Genomic DNA, 19,837 nt, shown 5'->3' on the forward strand with positions numbered 1-19,837 from the left:
AAACACAGGAAAATTTAAACATTGCAAAGACCAAAAAAAAAAAAATGTGTATCCGGCTTTTCTAGGGTAGAGAAACACTATTTTAAATATGACCTTCCTATAATTTCAGAACGGATTTAAAAAGCCCTTTACAGATAGGAGCTTTCATCTTATTTTTCTCCCAGCCTTCGTGAAAATTCCTACCAATAATTTCACTGTGGGAATCTACTGAAGGAAAACCTTCTAACTTGCAGGGGTAAAATTCAAAATTTCCCCCCACCAGTTCTGTGGGTGTGGCAGGGGAAGGATATTGCAAAATCTCCATTCCTACCCCACTCTGGGGCCAGCCAGAGGTGGTATTTGTCGGTTCTCCAAACTGCTCAAAATTTCCGCTACTGGTTCTCCAGAACCTGTTAGAACCTACTAGATTTCACCCCTGCTTCTAAGCATGTTAATATTTGCACAAGAATCTCACTGCTCTCTTGCTTCTTCCTCTCTTCGCCTCTGACCCAGGAAGTATTCCCAGGGAAGGAGTTACATGTCTAAAAGTTGAAGTCTATTAATGAAAAGGACTCGGAAGATGTTGCCAGAGCTAGGAAGATTCTTTTCCAAAGTCACAGGGCATCCTAGTGAGTAAACATAGCTCTTCTATCAAAGTCATAATTCTAGCACTCTTAATATATAGAGTTTAATTATCCATCCCCAAATCAAAAAGACCTTGTAGGAGAAAAGAGCAGAGATGTGATAAAATGGTAATCTGTGTGATTGGGCTTATTTGTGAGACTAGTTTGGATTAAGAGCAGGAAAGAGCTTGTATGTGTGTGTTAGCACTTTTCTCCCACAAGCTCAAGGATTGTTTGTATGATATGCTAAACTACAGGTAGTCCTCAATTTACAACCATTTGTTTACCAAATCATTTGAAGCTACAAATTCACCAAATAAAGTGATTTACAATTGCTCCTCGTACTTAACAACGGTTACAGCATTCCCATGGTCATGTAATCAAAATTTGGGTGCATAGCAATTGGTTGGATTTACAGTGGTTCACTTCAGCGTCCCAGGATCATATGAACTCCCATTTGCGACCTTCCCAGCCAGTTTCCAACAAGCAAAGTCAAAAGGGAAAAGCTGTCTTTGCTTAATGTCCGCATGATTCATTTTAACAACCACAGTGATTTGGTTAGCAGGCATGGCAAAAAAGGTTGTAAAGTTGGACATGACTCACTTAAAAACTATCCTGCTTAGCAATGGGAATTCTGATCGTATATCGAGAACTAACTGTAAAGTAAGAGGGGAAGGAGTAGTAATATCGGTGGTGGTTGAGAGATAAACAATACATAGGTAGTCCTACCCACCTATCCCATGTGGTTTTTGTCTTAAACCAGGTGCTCCAAGTCATCCCTGTAGTGTGGCCATGGAAAAGAGGATTAAACATGTCCCCATGCTGACTGTACTGTCAGGGCCCATTCTACATACTTCTTCCTGATTATTTTTTTCTTATTTTTACTCTTTCTGACCCTCACGCTCAGATTGCAGCAGTGGTGAAATCCATTTTTTAAAAATACCGGTTCTGTGGGCGTGGCTTGGTGGGCGTGGTGTGGCTTGGTTGGCGTGGCTTAGTGGGCGTCCCCATTCCCACCCGACTCCTGGGAGAAGGATACTGCAAAATCCCCATTCCCTCCCCACTCCTGGGGGAAGGATACTGCAAAATCCCCATTCCCAATTTTTGCAGTTTCTCCGAACTGCTCAAAATTTCCGCTACTGGTTCTCCAGAACCTGTCAGAACCTGCTGGATTTCACCCCTGGATTGCAGCTATGTAGTATAAAATGGACATAAAGACCCTGACTGCAGTTAAAAAATCAGGAAGTGATAGTTGCTTATTGAAGTGAGACTTATTGCCTGACTGGTAATCTGCTGCTGGTTTATAGAAGTTCAGAAAAAAGTAGCGTTAGCTTGGGTTAACTGTGCAATGCAAACTGAAACCCATAATCTAGTAGAAAAAGTAAATAGGCTCCCAGGTAATAGGAATATTTTCCCTCACTCCAGAAATTTCTGCTTTTGGCACCATCTTCTGTTAAAATAATTTGAATGCAGCTTTTAGAAAACTTCAACTGTCCAGCGTGTTGTCAATTACTGGAATTCAGTGAACAGCAACATGCACCAACAAAGATTTCGTGGGCCTGTGCTGAGAATACTTGCATATCTTTTGTTGATGCACAGAAACAAAAAAATAATTGCAAATAAAGCTTTTGTGTATTTGTTGCTCCCATCCTACCAGCACTGACTGCTGTATGCCAACTGTGATTGGGTAGTCTCCTGTCTGCAAGCTTGCAGGATACATGCATTAAAGTATAACAGTGTTGGATCCGTGTTTCTTAAGATTTTCGTTAAATATAAGCAATGCTGCCTTTTTGAAATGTGCAAATTTTTAAAAAACATACAGATTGAATTTTGTCGTCTTAATGTCAAAAGTATAATTAAAACTGTATTCCTGTATTTGGATCGGCCTTAGTAGATGTTTTTCAAGCATATGGCACGGAGGTGGGGAATTGGTACAAATTCTGCTTTGATAGTGATCCTTTTAGATTATATACATGTGGCTGAGGAGCTTGCCAAGCATGTATACCACGAAGCAGCTTGCAGACTTCTTCTTTTTTGGGGGGGGGGGGGGTTTGATAGTAAAACCAAGAAACTCTATGAATGTTTCATACTCTGTCACTTCTTGGCTGCCTTTCAATGCTGGCATGCAGCAATCTCTAGCAACAACAAGCCTCTAAAATGGCAGCACAATACAAGGTTCCTTAACTAAAGGAATATTAGAAGTTATTTTGTAATCAAACATTACATCCCCCTCTCTTTCTTTTGCATACACCCACACTCCTACCCATTCACAAAACAGAAATGATGCAATTTCATTTTCAATCTTTGCTGGCTCAGTATTGTGATTCAAACTCAGGCTTCAAACATTGATATTTTAGCTTTAGAATCTTAGCTGTTTCCCCTTTATTTCTGGAGGCAGGTTTCTCCTGCATAGTTCCCTCATCAATTAAGATCAGACCAGCTTGTGATTCTAATGGTGCTGCTGCTGCAGCAGGCAGAAACTTTCCTTGATGGTGATTGCACCTAAGCTTCTGCATGTTGTATCTGAATGACATATCTATTCTGGGCACAGGGATGGAAAGTGCAAAGCCTTTATTCTCATTAAATGCTGCTTTGATTTCTTTTGTATTTGATATTGAGAATTCAGTATGTTTACATTTCGTATTTAAGTAGCTTCATTTTGTTTATTTGCAACAACCACTGTCATTAAAGGAGAGAAGTTTAAATAGAGGTGAGAGTTAATTGGGGGAGAAATGCAATTGGTTACAGTAGAGAGATCTGCATTCAAAATAACTGCGCCAACAACATGAGCTTGTCTGACCCCTTGCTTTAAATGCAATGATCAGAACACAATTTCCCTTTTTTAAAAAAAATCAAGTAGTATTTATGTGCTTGGTGGGTACATTTTCTTCTGCCAGCACCTCATATACATCCTGGTGGAAGTTGAGACTTTGGCAGGGTTCAAAAATCAGAAAATCCCCAAAGAGGAGCATGACACTTCAAGGGCATAATGATTTTCCTTTAGTACTGGAATATTCAAGTTTCAACTACTAGATATGAATTTTGCCATTTAATAATAATACAGTTCAGTGTGTAATAAGTAGAGGTATGCATCACACACACATGCACATAGAGCTTTGCTTTTAACTCATAGTATTTTGGGAGTTTTGCCAAATGGTTCTTGGTAGACTGTGGTTTGGGAGAACCAAAACTCAGAACATTTTGATTCTTCCAGGTTTCAATCAATTACAATCTGGAGGGTTCTTATGAGGTGAGTCAGGCAAAATTAATGAGTCCCACCTCTCCTCTTTCCTCCTCCATCCCTCCCCCTCCCCCTCCTTGACTTCTTTATTGTCTTACCGTGTTTCCCCGAAAATAAGACCCCATCTTATATTTTTTGGAACCCCAAAATAAGCGCTTGGCCTTATTTTCGGGGAGGTCTTATTATTTGGGGGCGCATGGAGCAAGAATGGGCTGCTCTTGCCATCTTACCTGATTTCCAGCTCTGCGTTTAAATATTTTCGGGCAGAGCTTATTTTCAGGGGGAGGCTTATTTTAGCGCATGCACTCAAAAACCTGATTGGGCTTATTATCAGGGGATGTCTTATTTTCAAGGAAACACGGTATATGTTAGCCCAGTGGCCCCCAACCTTTTGGGCACCAGGGACCAGTTCTGTAGAAGTTTTTCTGTGGACAGAAGGGGTGTGATTTCGTGTGCTGCCTGCATCCCTTGCTTGCACAGCCCAGTTTTTGCCATGCCATGGCTAGGGCTGGTCCATGGATCGGAGGTTGGAGACTCCTATGCTAGCCCACTGCTGATTTTCCCAGCACCTTCCTTTCTCTACCTCCCCTTACCTGCTGCCTGGGCTCTTTCCTGTCTCCCTGCCCAAACACTGATCCACCTGCAACTGGCTGTTCCATGTTGGAACCAGTCACACTTTCCCAGTAATAAGTTGTCTCGCAGCTCCTACTATGGTACGATGAACTACCATTATAAAAGCACATCTTGTTCATTAAAAAGGATACTGCTTTTATTGAAACTGAGAGTATGCTTTGTTCATAGGAACAAAGAAGAAGCAGACTCTTTGGTTTAAATTAATTTGGTCCGAATAACATAATAAGTACTGTTTAACAACTTTAGAAATAGTTTAATTTTAGGTTTTGGACTCTTGCATTATACATTGTACAGCATGTTACAGTCAGCAAACATGCCCGTAGATGTGTTTTTGCCACACATGTGTTAAAGACAAAGTCCCACTGACAACAGAAAGACCTAGTTCTGAGTAAACAATAAAACACAGTTGGTTAGACATTCAAGATTTGGAAATCATGTTTTGCTCAAAGTCTTGCTATTTAGAAACAAAGAAAACCCAATGTCATTTGTGTTGTGGCGTTCTCTCTAATCCAAATCATATATATTTGGCTTTGTTTTTTGTTTTTAAAAAGGTTGCTGTCTTTGAGTTTTATCTCTTGTGGTTTTGCTATATCTCTGTACAATGTTCAGGATTCAAGTAATGTTCCATTCTCCTGAGTTTATTTGCGCAAAGCTGAAGTCCTTCCTGTATGAACGATATAACACAATCATGTTCTGTAGAAAAAACATCATGCTATCAATAACACCACTGAGCACTTTTCTGTTTATACGAAATGATGCCTTTTCATCATCTTTACGGTTTTAATAAAAACAACAATCCAACTTTTTATATTGGATTTACTTTAGGCAATTTTTGAACTTCCTTACCCCATAAATTCTTATTCCAAATGCACTTTATATAGATTTAGGGATTTTTATTAGAGCAATTCTGAGCTAAGAGTTTTGTATCAATCCCAAAGGAGATTGAAACACATTTTAATAAAGCTCAACAATAGCTTTATGGACACACAACACATTTTAATACTGCATTTGATGATACCCTATTAGGCCACAATAAAATAATCTGACAAAGGCAGAGCTCTGTTTATCCTAAATTCAGCATGAGAAAATGAACTGAAATTTTGCTTTAAACACTGTTTTGCATCACTTATATTCATGCCCTCAAAGAATTAAATACTGTTCCCTTGATTGCTAGTCTATTTACTTAGAAGTATTTTGCAGGCCTTTAATATGTGGCCATTGCTCACTCATGGGGTTCCTTGCACGTGACATCACCCTGAGGGAAATATCCTTATGGGAGTGCAGTGTGTGAACGCAATTTCATACACACAAATTGTCTCCCCTGTCAACCTGCATGTGGCATTTCCTGTCTTTTCCAGATACTTTTTACTTAATGGATCAGATACTACATGGTGAAATGGAACACTTGCACCAACTTGGGGCTGTAAGTCAGATATCTCTGGCCTTTTCTGATTTGTTAAGGAAAATACTCATATAGAAATCTAATATTACATACTACTCCTACAATGGAACTCTTTGAGGCACTTGTGCTAAAATTGTAATTGTTCTGAATGAGACCTAATATTACAAAAAGAATTAACACTGTGTTTTATGTACTGTAATTCAACTAACTTTAATTAAATAAGATCATTTTAATAATTTGTGGGCACTTTTTTCATTACACATGAAGAAACAGTCACTGTTAACACTACAGAATTCATTTGAGTCTGACAGAGGCCCATCCAGCTTCTGTTGAAGATCTCTAATAAAAGAAAACTCCAGCTAATGTGGCAACTTATAAATTTGCTGACAGCTAATACAATCAAGAATTTCTTCCTGACACCTGATCCAAACCAACTTTCTTGTAGTGTTAGCAACATACAGTATGACAGAGGGATGTTTTGGATATTTGAAGACTGCTATCATATTTACTCTTGTTACAGGCGTTGCTCCAATATATCACTATATTTTTGAATTGCCCAGAACGAGATGCAGCAGGGAAGACTAGAATGGAACAATTACTTCCCATGATCTTGACTCTGGTCCTGTAAATGCACCTAACGCCACATTTATTTTTGCAACAGTTGCATCATACTTCTGGTTCATGTTTAACTTGTGTTCTGCAAGAACATCCAGATCCCTTTTACATAGACTATTGCTAAGATGCAGCATGTTCATTTCAATCCATTGCTTAAATTTATCTATATCTTTCTGAATATTCTCTCTCTCCCTTCTGCATTGTGTCATCTGCAAACTTGATAAGCAGCTCAACCCTCTCCAAGTCACTGATAGAAAAGTTGAAGAGTAGAGTCCTCTACTCAATAGTTTCCTTCAAGCTGCAGTAAAACTATTAATGAGTCCTCTTTAAATGCAGTCTATCATGAGTCTACCTAATAATCATATCATATATAGCCCATACTTTACCATTTCTTAAGGAGAAAATTGTAAGGCATTTTATCAAAAGCTTTACTGAGATCCATGGAAGTGATGTCTATGGCATTGTCTCAGTTTACTGCGATAGCTATCAAAGGAGATATGAATAGTCAGGCATAATTTCTTTATGACAAACCCATACTGGGGCTTGTTTTGCAACATGCTTATCCAAGGGCTCACAAGCTCATGGATTGATAATCTTTTCAAGGGCTTCATCCAGTATGGAAGGCAAGTTGATAGGTTTAAAATTTCCTTGATCCTCCTCCTTCCCCTTCTTGAAGATGGGGACAAGATTTGCTCTCCTTTAATTTTCTAGGACCTTGCCAGTCCTCCAGCAGCTCTCAAAGATTATCAGCCATTCTGCAGTCACCTGTTGTGGTGGAATGTAGCCTGGATTCCCAGACTGGGGTGCATTCCAGAGGAATAAAACACAGCAAAATTTAGATAGAGGAAGAGGGCTCCTGCTTAGAAATTCTCAGTATACATCTTTAATGATGCAAGTAGCTTAGTTAGGCAATATTTCTGTCTATAGGTGAGGAACAATAAAGAAGACTGCTTAGAAATAATTCTGCATTTATTTTTTGGGTGGAGCCTGACATTTTTGCTTAGTTCCTTCAGTACTTTAGGCTATAATCCATGTATCATTGGAGATATGAATTCAGTTAAAATAGTGAAGTTCTCTCATACTTTCTCTTTGCCTAAATTTAAGTTGCAGCCACTTCCTTCCCCCACCCACAATAACATAATGGTGACCAGCTAGAGGTCCATTTCCCCTTTGAGAGAAGACAGATTCAAAAGCAGTGTTAATAAATGTTCCTTCCCGCTACTCATTATCAACTCACGACAACCTCTTTGACCTTCCTTTCTCTTCCAACATATCCCAAGTACCTTTTCCCACTGTTTTCTCTTGTAAGCCTCAGCTTTTTTCCAGGGTTAGCCTCACAGTTTCTGTAGTTTCTGAAGACTACCACACATTCTTGGTAATGCTCCTCTCATTCCATTCCCTGTACATCCCCTTTTTACTCTCTGGCATTTTAGAAAAATTTTCGCTATGCCTTCCAGTGGCCTCTTTCAATTTCTTCCCAATTTCTTTCTTGTGAGGATTCTTTGCAATTGCACCTTCAGCATTTAATAAGATTTCCCACTCTTCCTGGTTGCGTTCTTCTAAACCATTGAATCTGACCCATCTTCCTTTGGAATATCTCAGAAGCTGTTCTTTTGTATGCCACTTCTCAGTTTATCCACTGATACCATGAATTCAAGGATAAAAATTCCCCCCAGGTATCAGCAAGGTACCAAAACAGGTATTTTCCAACCAATTCCTCCTTGTTGATGAGGGATGGCAGACACCACCATCCCTCTTGTTCTTCCTTTCATTTTCTGACAAATTATCAGCCCGAGAGGACAAAAATGAGTTGGACATCTCACTTGGCAGACTCAGATTTTCAGCGGATATCGAGATAATGAAAACTGCCCATTGGAAATGTGTGTGTTGGAGAAAATGAGAAAGGAGAATACCACAAGCAAAAGTCGCAAATAACAAAAACAAAAAAACAAAAAAAACAAAAAAAAAACAAAAAAAAAACAAGATTCCCAGGAGGAATCTAGTTTAATGAATGGATGGAACTAGAGTTTGTGAATAATGGGCAAATGGAGACACAGAAAAAATAGAACTGGCTTGTTGGTGCAAGCTGTTGCAAACTGAGCAGAGAGGCAGAGCCCTGAAGCCCAGCTAACCTTTAAAGCAATGGCGACAATCTTGTAACCAACTTCTTCTCCTTCAGGCTGAAACTGGGAAATGCCAAAAGACTCCACAGCAGCTCAGGCTAGAGGCAAGAGAAACTTGAAAAACACTTAGAGAACACCAGCCAGCAATAAGGCAAGATAAATGGGGGGGGGGGCATTGAAAAAGGACTAGAGCTCAGGCTGAGGGGGGAAGTACATTGCACCCTACAGCTGGAGATCACTTTCAAACAGGACTAGCTAATCTTTTATCTTTTCTTTTGATGTACGCTGAGAGTCTATGCACCAAAGACAAATTCCTTGTATCCAATCACACTTGGCCAATAAAGAATTATAATCAAATCTAATCTAAGTCCTGATAACTAACACTAATATGAGCAATTCAAGCTTGAGTTTCAGAGAAAAAGGAGGGAAATGGAAAAAAATACATAGTAGATGCAGAACTAGTAAGAAATCTCTAACGTACGTGTGTGTGTGTGTGTGTGTGTGTGTGTGTGTGTGTGTGATCCCAACCCTCCTTGCATTTCTTTCAACCTAGTGGATTGTATTTATCATAGAAAGTTTGACTACTGTACTGTTTTGTTTTTCAGTTTCTTTTCTTTGTTTTCTTCGCTGTCCAGATTCCATCAGGATTGGAGAGAACTACATTTATTGTTAATACCAAAGTGAGAGAGAAAGAAAAAGAAAGTTGTGGCTTCCTTTGAAGTTGCATTTCCCCTGCCAGCAAACCTTTTTTGTTCTTGTTTGCTCACTTTCTAGAAATTGGGCTCCTTAAATACCTCAGCTAGGTCGAGAAGAGCACTGCATCAGTCAGACATGTGCTATTAGGAAATGATCAGCAGTCAATCAGCAGCACTCAGGGTAATGTCAGCAGCAGCTAGCTTGCTTAACTTTTTGTCCTATTGACTGTAAAGCTTCATTCTGGCCTATTGAAGTCAATATTATACTCTGAGTTAAGCACCACTGCAGAATTAGTTTATCTTTCAATGGCTGGTTGCTTGATTCTTTATTGGAAAGATATATTTGTTTCTTTTAAAAACCCTGTCAGTTCCCTGTCAGGGAAATTTTGGGGGTGGGGTGGGGGCAACTTTATCCAGTAAAATTCTTTAAAACGTTCTTTTTGTGCACATTTGGGAAAATACAACAGAAGGGTTGCATCCAGTTGTTCCCTCTGCTGCCAGAAATTTTGTGGGTCAAGTGAAGGTTTCCTTGGGAGAAAGAAGATAAAGTTTTTTTTTTTTTCCTGCTTCTTCTATAACTCATCCTAAAACATCCGCCTTAAGAGCCCAAAAACCAATGTGGGAGCTTGTGTAGAAGTGGGATTTTCTCTAGGGTAAATGCACAATGTCAAATGTAAAATATATTTTTCCCTTCTGTACCAAGCTGGGCCTCCCTTGCATCTTTTTTTATGTTTTCATTTCTTAAAAAGCCTGGAATAAAATGCACCATAGGGTTTTTTGTCTTGATGAATTGGTTTTCTATTTGTATGTTGCCTGTTTTTTACATACCTGTATGGAAAGTTGCAAAAAACGTCTCAGTGGCTAAAACGCTGAGCTTGTCGATCAGAAGGTCAGCAGTTCAGCGGTTCGAATCCCTAGCAACGCGTAACGGAGTGAGCTCCCGTTACTTGTCCCAGCTTCTGCCAAACAACAAGTTCGAAAGCACGTAAAAAATGCAAGTAGAAAAATAGGGACCACTTTGGTGGGAAGGTAGCAGTGTTCCGAGCACCTTCGGCTTTTAGTCATACTGGCCACATGACCACGGAGACGTCTTCAGACAGCACTGGCTCCTCGGCTTAGAAACAGAGATGAGCACCGCCCCCTAGAGCCGAAAACAACTAGTACGCATGTGCGGGGGAACCTTTACCTTTACCTATGGAAAGTTGCATAATAAAAATCAATGCAATGTTTGAAAAATTAGTAGGATAAATGCAAACCATTTCAAATTCAAAATAGGTTGAGATTTAAATACTCTGAAACAATAGAGCAATTTCATTGATTTTACATTTAAAGCCAACCTAATACAGCGTTCTAGTCCTGCCTTAAATATACTTTTATTAATAACTGAGTAGGCATGCACAGAATACACTTTGTAGCCATTTACATTAATTTCTGCTAGGTTCCATGCTTCTTGAAATAATACCCATACATCAATAAAATGTATTAACTCCCAATCTTTCTTCTTATTCCAGCCAGCTATATTCCATGACAACAATTTCAAATTTCAGCATTTGTCAAACTTTAACAGATAAAACCTCTCTGTGTGAATCCATGGAATCTGATGGGTTGTTTCTGTTATTAGGGCTCCTTGAATTTCAATACCATATTGTCAGCAGTTCATTGCTGGGAAACCAAATCTGTGTTCATAATATCTCCTTAAGAAGGATGCTTCCCTTGCTGCTAAATTAAGTTGGCAGAATAGCACTTCCTGCTGCTATCTGATGTTGGATGTTTACCTATTACGTCTCCTATCCACTCTTGAGTCTAACAAATGAAATGACAAATTTCTTGTTTTTTCAGGTTCCACAAATCCCTGTTTAGATTATGCAGGATAACACCGACCGAGTCAGGAAGGATAAGATCAGAGGGATGATTATTCATCTCCTCTTCTGACTGGATAGTTATAATCTTTGGTCTGCCTTATCAGGATAATATAGAAAACAAATGGTTTCCTAACACGGAAAACAATATAACAGGGAAAACAATGGAGTTATAATAAACTCAATCCTCTTTTCATTTCTCAAAATAATTTGACCCTCTGCAAATGTCATGTTGGATTTGGGTTGCCCAAATTGAAGTTAAAATAAAAAGATTTAAATACTTTGCACACGAATGTTTACAGGTTTCTATCCTGCTATTTTCCCAGCCTACAATTGCCCAAATATTTGTATTAGAAACCAAATGAAATGTTGATCAAAACTATAAATCACATCTAAAATTCTGCTTCATAATTAATTAGAGGAATCTGCTATAGCAGCAGTTTCCATAGAGATATATGAAGAGTAAGAATGGAAGGACAGTTGGCAATTTTTTTGAGAAACCTATAATTTTTCCTGTTCCTTTTAGGGAAAGGGCAATAGGTAATAGAACCAGCATTTTCAACATTCCTTCTCAGTGCATTTTGGGAATTTTCTTGAAGAATGGGAGACTCATTATGGGGAAAACTCCTAACCTTGCAGGAATCAGAAGTTGCTTTATCTTATGCAAATGTCTGACATCCTTGATTGCTTTGGATGTCCATTCAGTGACACTATAGATTTGAAGGTGTGCCTGTGTAAATAGCATTTGGGGTGGGTGTAAGAAAGGGTATGAAGATATTTTGAAGAGCAAATGCAGCTTTCAGACTAAAAACCTTCTTAGTGACTGTGTGTGAAGGAAGTATTCCTGTTGTATAGTTTCGATTATTTTAAGAAATAGATAATCAACTCTTGTTCTGTTGCTGAAGCAGATGGCGTATGTGGACAAATAATTGGTAAGATAAGAGGAAATGAGCTTTGGGGTCAAATTGAATAGCTGCTTGGCTTCGACAAATTAAAGAACCTCAGTTTATTTGTGAGTAGTTGTGAATGTCAAATAAAATTAGTGCCTTCTGTAAAGAGCAGAAAGCAGTGTAATTGACAAGAGCCACGTTAGGGCTATGTAATGAGTTTTTCAGTTTTCTTTGTGATTTTTTCAAGGTTGCTCTCTTGAACTGATGTAGCTACTCAAGATATTACCAATTGCATGTGCCTTTCTTTTCAATCACTCTGGGAACTCAGGATCAGGTCTTGACTTTTATGACTGCTAGTTGGCCTCCCAACATCTTTATTCCAGGGGTGAAATCCAGCAGGTTCTGACAGGTTCTGGAGAACTGATAGCGGAAATTTTGAGTAGTTCGGAGAACCGGTAGCGGAAATTTTGAGTAGTTCGGAGAACCGGTAGCGGAAATTTTGAGTAGTTCGGAGAACTGGCACATACCACTTCTGGTTGGCCCCAGAGTGGGGTGGGAATGGAGATTTTTGTAATTTCCTTCCCCTGGAGTGGGGAGGGAATGGAGATTTTGCAGTATCCTTCCTCTACCATGCCCACAAGCCACGCCCACAGAACCGGTAGTAAAAAAATTTGGATTTCACCACTGCTTGATTCCCACAATTGTAGTGGCCTTTTACAGGCTCACTTTCTCTGTCAAGAATATTTGCCCATTTCTTGAGGTTTATTTTCCCCTCTGGCTTCACAATCCTTAATAATGTTTGCTTTTTAAAAAAAACTTAGGGATGTTTCCTATTAGTTTCTTTGTGGGTTCTTATGCCTTCTTGACATTTTGATTGATGAGCTTCCTCACTATTCAGGTAGAGTAATATTGATTTTAGCTGGTATCTTCATCCCATGCCTTTTATATGATGGACTCAATTTTTTTATAATCATTTCGGTTATAGCTGTTAGCATAGCTCTATATTCTGTTCCAAAGCATTTTATCAATATGATTTCTAAGTCCTGTATTGAAACAAATTTGTCAATACTCATCTTTTTTATATATATATATTTTTTATTAAGAATCTTAATTACAATAGTAAAAATTAATACAAACAAAACTTAAAGAGGACTGAATGAAAAGAAAAATAAAAAGTGCAGAAGGAAGGAAATGGAAAGAATATAATAAAGAAAAGGAAAAATATAGAAAGAAATGACTGTCAACTTTCATCATAATAAGTATAAACATATTTATTAAATCTTTACCTCCCTATAGGATTAAACAGATGTCTAATCCTCCCACATTCCATCCCTTATCTATAAATAAATTCATAAAATATCAACTTTTCAAACCCGGTATCAGCAAAAAGTCCATAAAGGGTTGCCAGAATGTTGCAAAAGTCTTGTTTTAACCTTCATCAAATAAACTAACTTTATATTCCTTTTTTAAAACTTTAAATTGTTTCAATCTTCAACTTAATCAAATATTGTTGTAGGATATGATTTCTCTTCAATTCTTCATTATTTCATCACAGAGTTTTTTCAATGCTTTAACAAGCCTTTTTTGTTGGACCAATAAGAAAACATATTCCAGGCCATTCCCTTGAATTATCATTTGTATTTCCCTTTTAAAACTTCATCTAATTTCTTTTGGACATCCAGTAAAGCATCCTCTTTCAAACCATTCCCTTGGCCTGCCATCATTACTGTTGATATTGTAGTTACTGATCTCTGGATCCATTTTTCAAAGAGCTCCTTTAATATTTCCAATGTTATAATGTTTTGTGTCATTTAATAAGTCCCAATATTAATTGACATCAAGAATAGGCTTGTATTTCTTCTCTTACATAAAAATCTTTACTCCCTTCTACTGTCTAATTTCTAAAATCATCACCTATCTTTTGTTATGTAATAGCCAGGTTAGCCAAAATAAGTATATTTCCCATGAGTTGTTTATTTTTTATATAGTTATTCCAAACTCTTACAGTAAACATTAATATTACAAATTTATCTTGATCCTTAATCCATTTATAAATTTCTTAGATGGAAATCTTGTTTAGCTTTTTGCTATTTGTTTCAAATTATTTAAATTCTTAAGTTTATAATTAATTTTTCTTTTGTTCACAGTTGAAAATAAAATTACTTGATCAAGACATGGATCACCTGGCTCTTAGCACTCCCAGCCGTTGCCTCCTCTGCTCCACATGTTGTCTTGCACTCCAGCAGCACATTCTGCCAAACCTAGAGAAACTCCCACTGTACCCCTTCCTTCCTTCCTTCCTTCCTTCCTTCCTTCCTTCCTTCCTTCCTTCCTTCCTTCCTTCCTTCCTTCCTTCCTCCCTCCCTCCCTCCCTCCCTCCCTCCCTCCCTCCCTCTCCTCTTCCCCATTCATTCATCATCCATCCATCCTAATTGTAGGCAATTCTAAGGAAACTTTTTTCTCTACCATGTTTTATGTGCCTAAGCCATGCATCTATCAGATTCACTACAGAGAAAAAAAACTATGACCTTGACAGTTACATGTAACCTTTTCTTGCTTCAGGGTAATTCTTCCTTCCATGATTCCAAAGTCTTGTTCTCTTGTTCACCTGCCTCTTCTTGTTTACCCTTCACTTATCCAGCTTGAGGGGGGAAAATTACTGTCAAGCCTAGCAACCTGCTCGACATCGCTAACGCGTGCTGAAAGCATCGAGGGACATATACATACTTGGTGGTGGTGGCACTGGGTGAAGGTGGCCGTATGCGGGGTGTGGGGTGGTGGTATTGGGTGCGACGGGATTAGGGCCGTTCCGGAGGACACAGCGGCAGCACCTTCCAGAACATGCTGAAGACCAACTACGCCCCTGAAAGAGGGGCGTGGCAATAAACAAGGGCACAGTCTATGCCCCTAAAAGAGGGGCGTGGTAACAAACAAGGGCGCGGTCCTAATGAGTTAATGGAAAGATGGGCTATATAAACGCCCCATTCTTGGTGTAACGTAGCACCGATTTCAATCGTGTTTACGAATCACAGTGTGTATCCGGATGCGGATGCGAATAAACCAGCGTGCCAAAAGAGCTGAATAAGGCTGTAGCTGTGTTTTGATTGCGTCTCGCACAGCATTCCTGAGAATTACATTGGCTGCCAGGGTAGCCAACTTTTCAGTTTGCGTAAGCTCATCAGCCAGACTGTTGGTTGGTTCATGATGTGCTGGGTTACAGGGTCCAGTCTTTGGCATTGGCTCTAAGGCACACTCATCCTCAACAAAAAGTGTTTGAGAAGAAGCAAGTTTGTTACCTGTCATTGGTGTGCAATCACTATGAGAATTGACTTTTCCGTCTAAAATATCTCGATCTCTATTTATAGATCATAATATTTTGTTATTTCCTCAACAGTTTTGGTGCTGTTTGGGGCTGCATATCAATGACCCAACTTTTTTCTTTTCTACAACAGTCATATCTGTTGCATTATGTTCTAAGTGCCTACTTACTTGAATTTAGAAATCCCACATTTTGATTTCATTTTGGAAAACTTTTTCAGGCACATCTTATCACTGGTATTGGCAAACAGTAATACCAAATGTTCTACCTAAATTTCAATGGACAGTTTTTGCAACTCTGTAACTGTGTTACAGACTAGTAAAATGATGTACAGCTTCACTTTTAGTTCTACAGGCGTGGCATTTGGCAATGTTGGAAATGTATTTGTCACGAGTGCTTTCAGGATTGCTGTGGCTACTTGATCAGTCACAAACAGTATGGTTTCAATCAAGCCATCTCCTGTTTGCAATTACCTGCAAGCCTTCCCCGCCCTAGTTAATTGCAGGTTAACTCCCCATATAAGCAAGGACCTTTTCGCTTGCTACTCGGGCCTAAACGCTGTTTAGGCCTAGATGCAGAGCTCCTGCTGGAAGCTAGATGCAGAGCTCAGTGCAATGTTATAGAAGGGAGGAGAACACAGATAAGGACTCCAGACGCTGCTGCAAAGATACTCCTACGGATGCTTACTTTTTGCTGTTTTGAAGCACGCAAGCCATCATCAGAACTGCTGCTGCTGGACATCCTTCCTCCCACAAGCTTCAAGCTACGTTTGCTGATTGAAATTGTTTTTTCTTCAGGTGACTTTTTTAGCTGTGAAGTTTATGCTGCCGCCCTTCTACTACCTCGATGATGTATCGACACCAAAGCTGCTTATTGTCATGTTAACCTTTTTCTCTTGTGAACTGTTTCGGTATTGTGGAGAGGAATCTAGGGAGATAGCCTGGCTTCACATAACCAAGATAAGACTTTGTTACTAATGTGCTTTTTTAAAGACATAGTGCTTTTTAAATGTTTTAAAGTAAATTATATTTTTACACAAGACGCCTCTGTCAGATTTATTTCAGTCCTAGTGTGTTTGCCCATGAGCTGGTTCACGGTCCGGGGTACCCCTCAACCCCACTTCATAACAGTATTCAATTTTGGCTTTGGTGGCATTGGGTTGCAGGACAGGTTACTGAGAAGCCATGATTGTCCAATTTCTTTTTTAAGCATTCTAATAACAGTAACAGAGTTGAAAGGTACCGTGGGGGTCATCTAGTCCAACCCCTTGCTCATGCAGGAGACCTGTACTAGGGATTTGAACCCCTGAACTGCCGACCTTTCTGATCGACAAGTTCAGTGTCTTAGCCACTGAGCCACCTAGTCAGGTTCCAGATTTCAATAATCGTGTTAGATGTGGGTGTGCTTTTTCTTCAATATCCTGTGTATGCTGTTAATGGAGTTATTTTGTTTATTGGTATTGTCCTCCTTTGAATTATGTCATTCTTGTATTTTAATTTAGTTTTTGTTGTATTTAGGAGTCTTTCTTTATAATTTTCCAAAAGCAGACTCTATTTACTTTTCCCGAGGTAATCATTCTATGTTTTTCTTCTTCCACAAGTTTGTTTTATCTGCAATAGTTCTCTACAACCTTTGATTTCTGATATGTACACTTTGTAAGTGCCACTTTAGATGTAGTGCATGATGGATGGTCATTAATTTCCTTGTTTTCCAATTAAAACTGTCCGTTTTGGCTTGAGTCCAGTTGTTGCTGATGATGACTTTGCTTATTTTGTGAAATGCTTCATTACATTTATTTTTGCAGCCTCAACTTGGGCCATTTCCTGAGACTCTGGCTCACGACTTGACTGAGGACCTGATGGTCGCCTGGGACAGGGCGGCTACTGGGGCCTTGGACCGCGTCGTGCCTTTGCGGCCTCTGACCCATTGCCTATCTTGTCTAGCTCCTTGGTTTTCTGAGGAGCTGAGAGAGATGAAGCGTCGGAAAAGACGCCTGGAGAGCAATTGGAGGACAAGCCGATCTGAATCTGACCGAACACAGGTGAGATCTTATATTAAGACCTACCTAGTGGCGATAAGAGCGGCAAAGTCTAGCTACTTCTCCGCTCTTATTGCATCTGCAGAGAACCGCCCAGCCGCGCTGTTTAGGGTGACCCGCTCCCTACTTCAGGTGGGGGTATGGGAAGATCCCTTAAAGGGTCGAGCTGAGGATTTTGTACAATTCCTGCATGATAAAGTCGCTCAGATTCGGGAAGGCCTGGACTCCGATTGGGTAGATCCAGGGGAGGAGACGGGGGCAGGTCTTGAGAGTGTTATCTGGGAAGAGTTTGACTCTGTGATTCCTGAGGACGTGGACAGGATTCTGGGCAAGCTTAACGCTGCCACATGTTTATTGGACCCGTGTCCCTCCTGGTTGGTACTGGCCTCCCGGGAGGTTACACGAGGCTGGCTCCAGGGGATTATAAATGCTTCTCTGAGTGAGGGTGTCTTTCCCGCCGCCTTGAAAGAGGCGGTTGTGAAGCCCCTCCTCAAGAAGCCTTCCCTGGACCCGGCTATATTATACCTGGATGAAGTTGTCTATCTGGATCCGGCTTCAGGTCACGATACAGCACGGAAACGGCATTGGTTGCGTTGGTGGATGATCTCTGGAGGGCTCGGGACAGAGGTTGCTCCTCTATCCTGGTCTTATTAGATCTCTCAGCGGCTTTTGATACCATCGACCATGGTATCTTACTGCACCGGCTGGAGGGGTTAGGAATAGGGGGCACCGTGCTTCGGTGGTTCTCCTTCCTCTCTGACCGTTCGCAGTTTGTGTTGGCAGGGGGGCAGAGGTCGACCTCGAGGCACCTTATTTGTGGGGTGCCGCAAGGGTCAGTCCTCTCACCCCTTCTGTTCAACATTTATGTAAAACCACTAGGCGAGATCATCCGTGGTTTCGGGGTGAGTGTTCATCAGTATGCTGATGACACACAGCTATACATCTCCACCCCAGACCACCCCAATGATGCCCTTGCTGTGATGTCCCGTTGCCTGGAGGCCGTGCGGATCTGGATGGGGAGAAACAAGCTCAGACTCAATCCCTCCAAGACCGAGTGGCTGTGGCTTCCGGCGTCCCAGTATAGTCAGCTGGTACCATCACTGACAATAGGGGATGAGATCTTGTTCCCCACAGAGAGAGCCCGCAACTTGGGTGTCCTCCTGGATTCATGGCTATCTTTAGAAGATCATTTGACGGCTGTGGCCAGGGGTGCCTTTTATCAGGTTCGCCTGATCTGCCCTTTCTGGATCGGGACGCCTTGCGCACGGTCACTCATGCCCTAGTTACCTCCCGTATGGACTACTGTAATGCTCTCTACATGGGGCTCCCCTTGAAAAGCACCTGGAGGCTCCAACTGGTCCAGAATGTAGCCACGCAGGTGATTATGGGCGCAGCTCGTTATGCCCATGTAACACCTCTCCCAAGTGAGCTGCACTGGCTCCCGGTGGTCTTCCGGGTGCGATTCAAGGTGTTAGTTATCAGCTTTAAAGCACTCCATGGCTTAGGACCTGGGTACCTACGAGACCGTCTTTTGCCACCAATAGCCTCCCACCGACCAGTTCGTTCTCACAGGGAGGGACTACTCAGGGTACCGTCAGTCAAATTTTGCCGACTGCCGACTCCCAGGGGGAGGGCCTTCTCTGTGAGGGCTCCAACCCTTTGGAATGAACTGCCTCCGGAGATACGGAATATCCCTGATCTCCGTGCTTTCCGCCGTGCCCTCAAGACCCTGATGTTCCAACAGGCGGGGCTAAACATATGAACATGTGAATGAATTTTTTAAATGTTATCTAATTCTGGGTTTTATTTAATTGACCAAACTAAGTAATAATTTTAATTAGCAATTTTATGATGTTTGTGTGTCTATATTTTTCTTGACTGTACACCGCCTTGAGTCCTACTGGAGAAAGGCGGTATAGAAATATAATAAATAAATAAATAAACTATTGGCTAAACCACTACTGTTTATGTAGGAAGTGACTTCCTAGTAAGACAAAACTTTCTGTGTTATTGTCAGCCCAGGTCCAGAAACAGGCATTTCAGGGACTGCAGGAATGTTCTTTCTTATAGTGTGGTAGAATGACAGAATCTTGAAAGCCTGACAAATTTGGTCCTGCCGGCGTTATATGAACAAAATTAAGGTTGGGACAGCTTTCTTTTTTCTCAGGACTCTGTGATCTTTTCTGAAAGTCCCCACCTATCCCCTGCCTCTTAGTGGCTCCTTCATTTCTTCCCTATCCCTAAAGTCAGTTCTACAATCCTTCATATCATCTAGCATTCAAGTTTGCTGGACAGACGGCTTTGCTGACAGAAAAGAGACCCAGTAGGACTCAGGAATACAGGAAACGCATCAGCATTCCCTCTTGGTCCCACCCATTGGCATCTCTCCTCCTCTCTGGAATCTGATTCTGCCCCTTGAG

General features: G+C 40.5%; 1 long non-coding RNA gene across 1 annotated transcript in view; it reads right to left on the reverse strand.

Annotated features, from left to right (window-relative positions):
• LOC117674098 (uncharacterized) overlaps positions 1–19,837 on the reverse strand; it is a 115,056-nt gene that overhangs the window by 1,679 nt on the left and 93,540 nt on the right. The gene's annotated exons all lie outside the window — the stretch shown is intronic.

Source organism: Pantherophis guttatus, chromosome 1, assembly GCF_059756535.1.
Source record: "Pantherophis guttatus breed Tessera chromosome 1, ASM5975653v1, whole genome shotgun sequence".
Classification (NCBI taxonomy): domain Eukaryota; kingdom Metazoa; phylum Chordata; class Lepidosauria; order Squamata; family Colubridae; genus Pantherophis; species Pantherophis guttatus.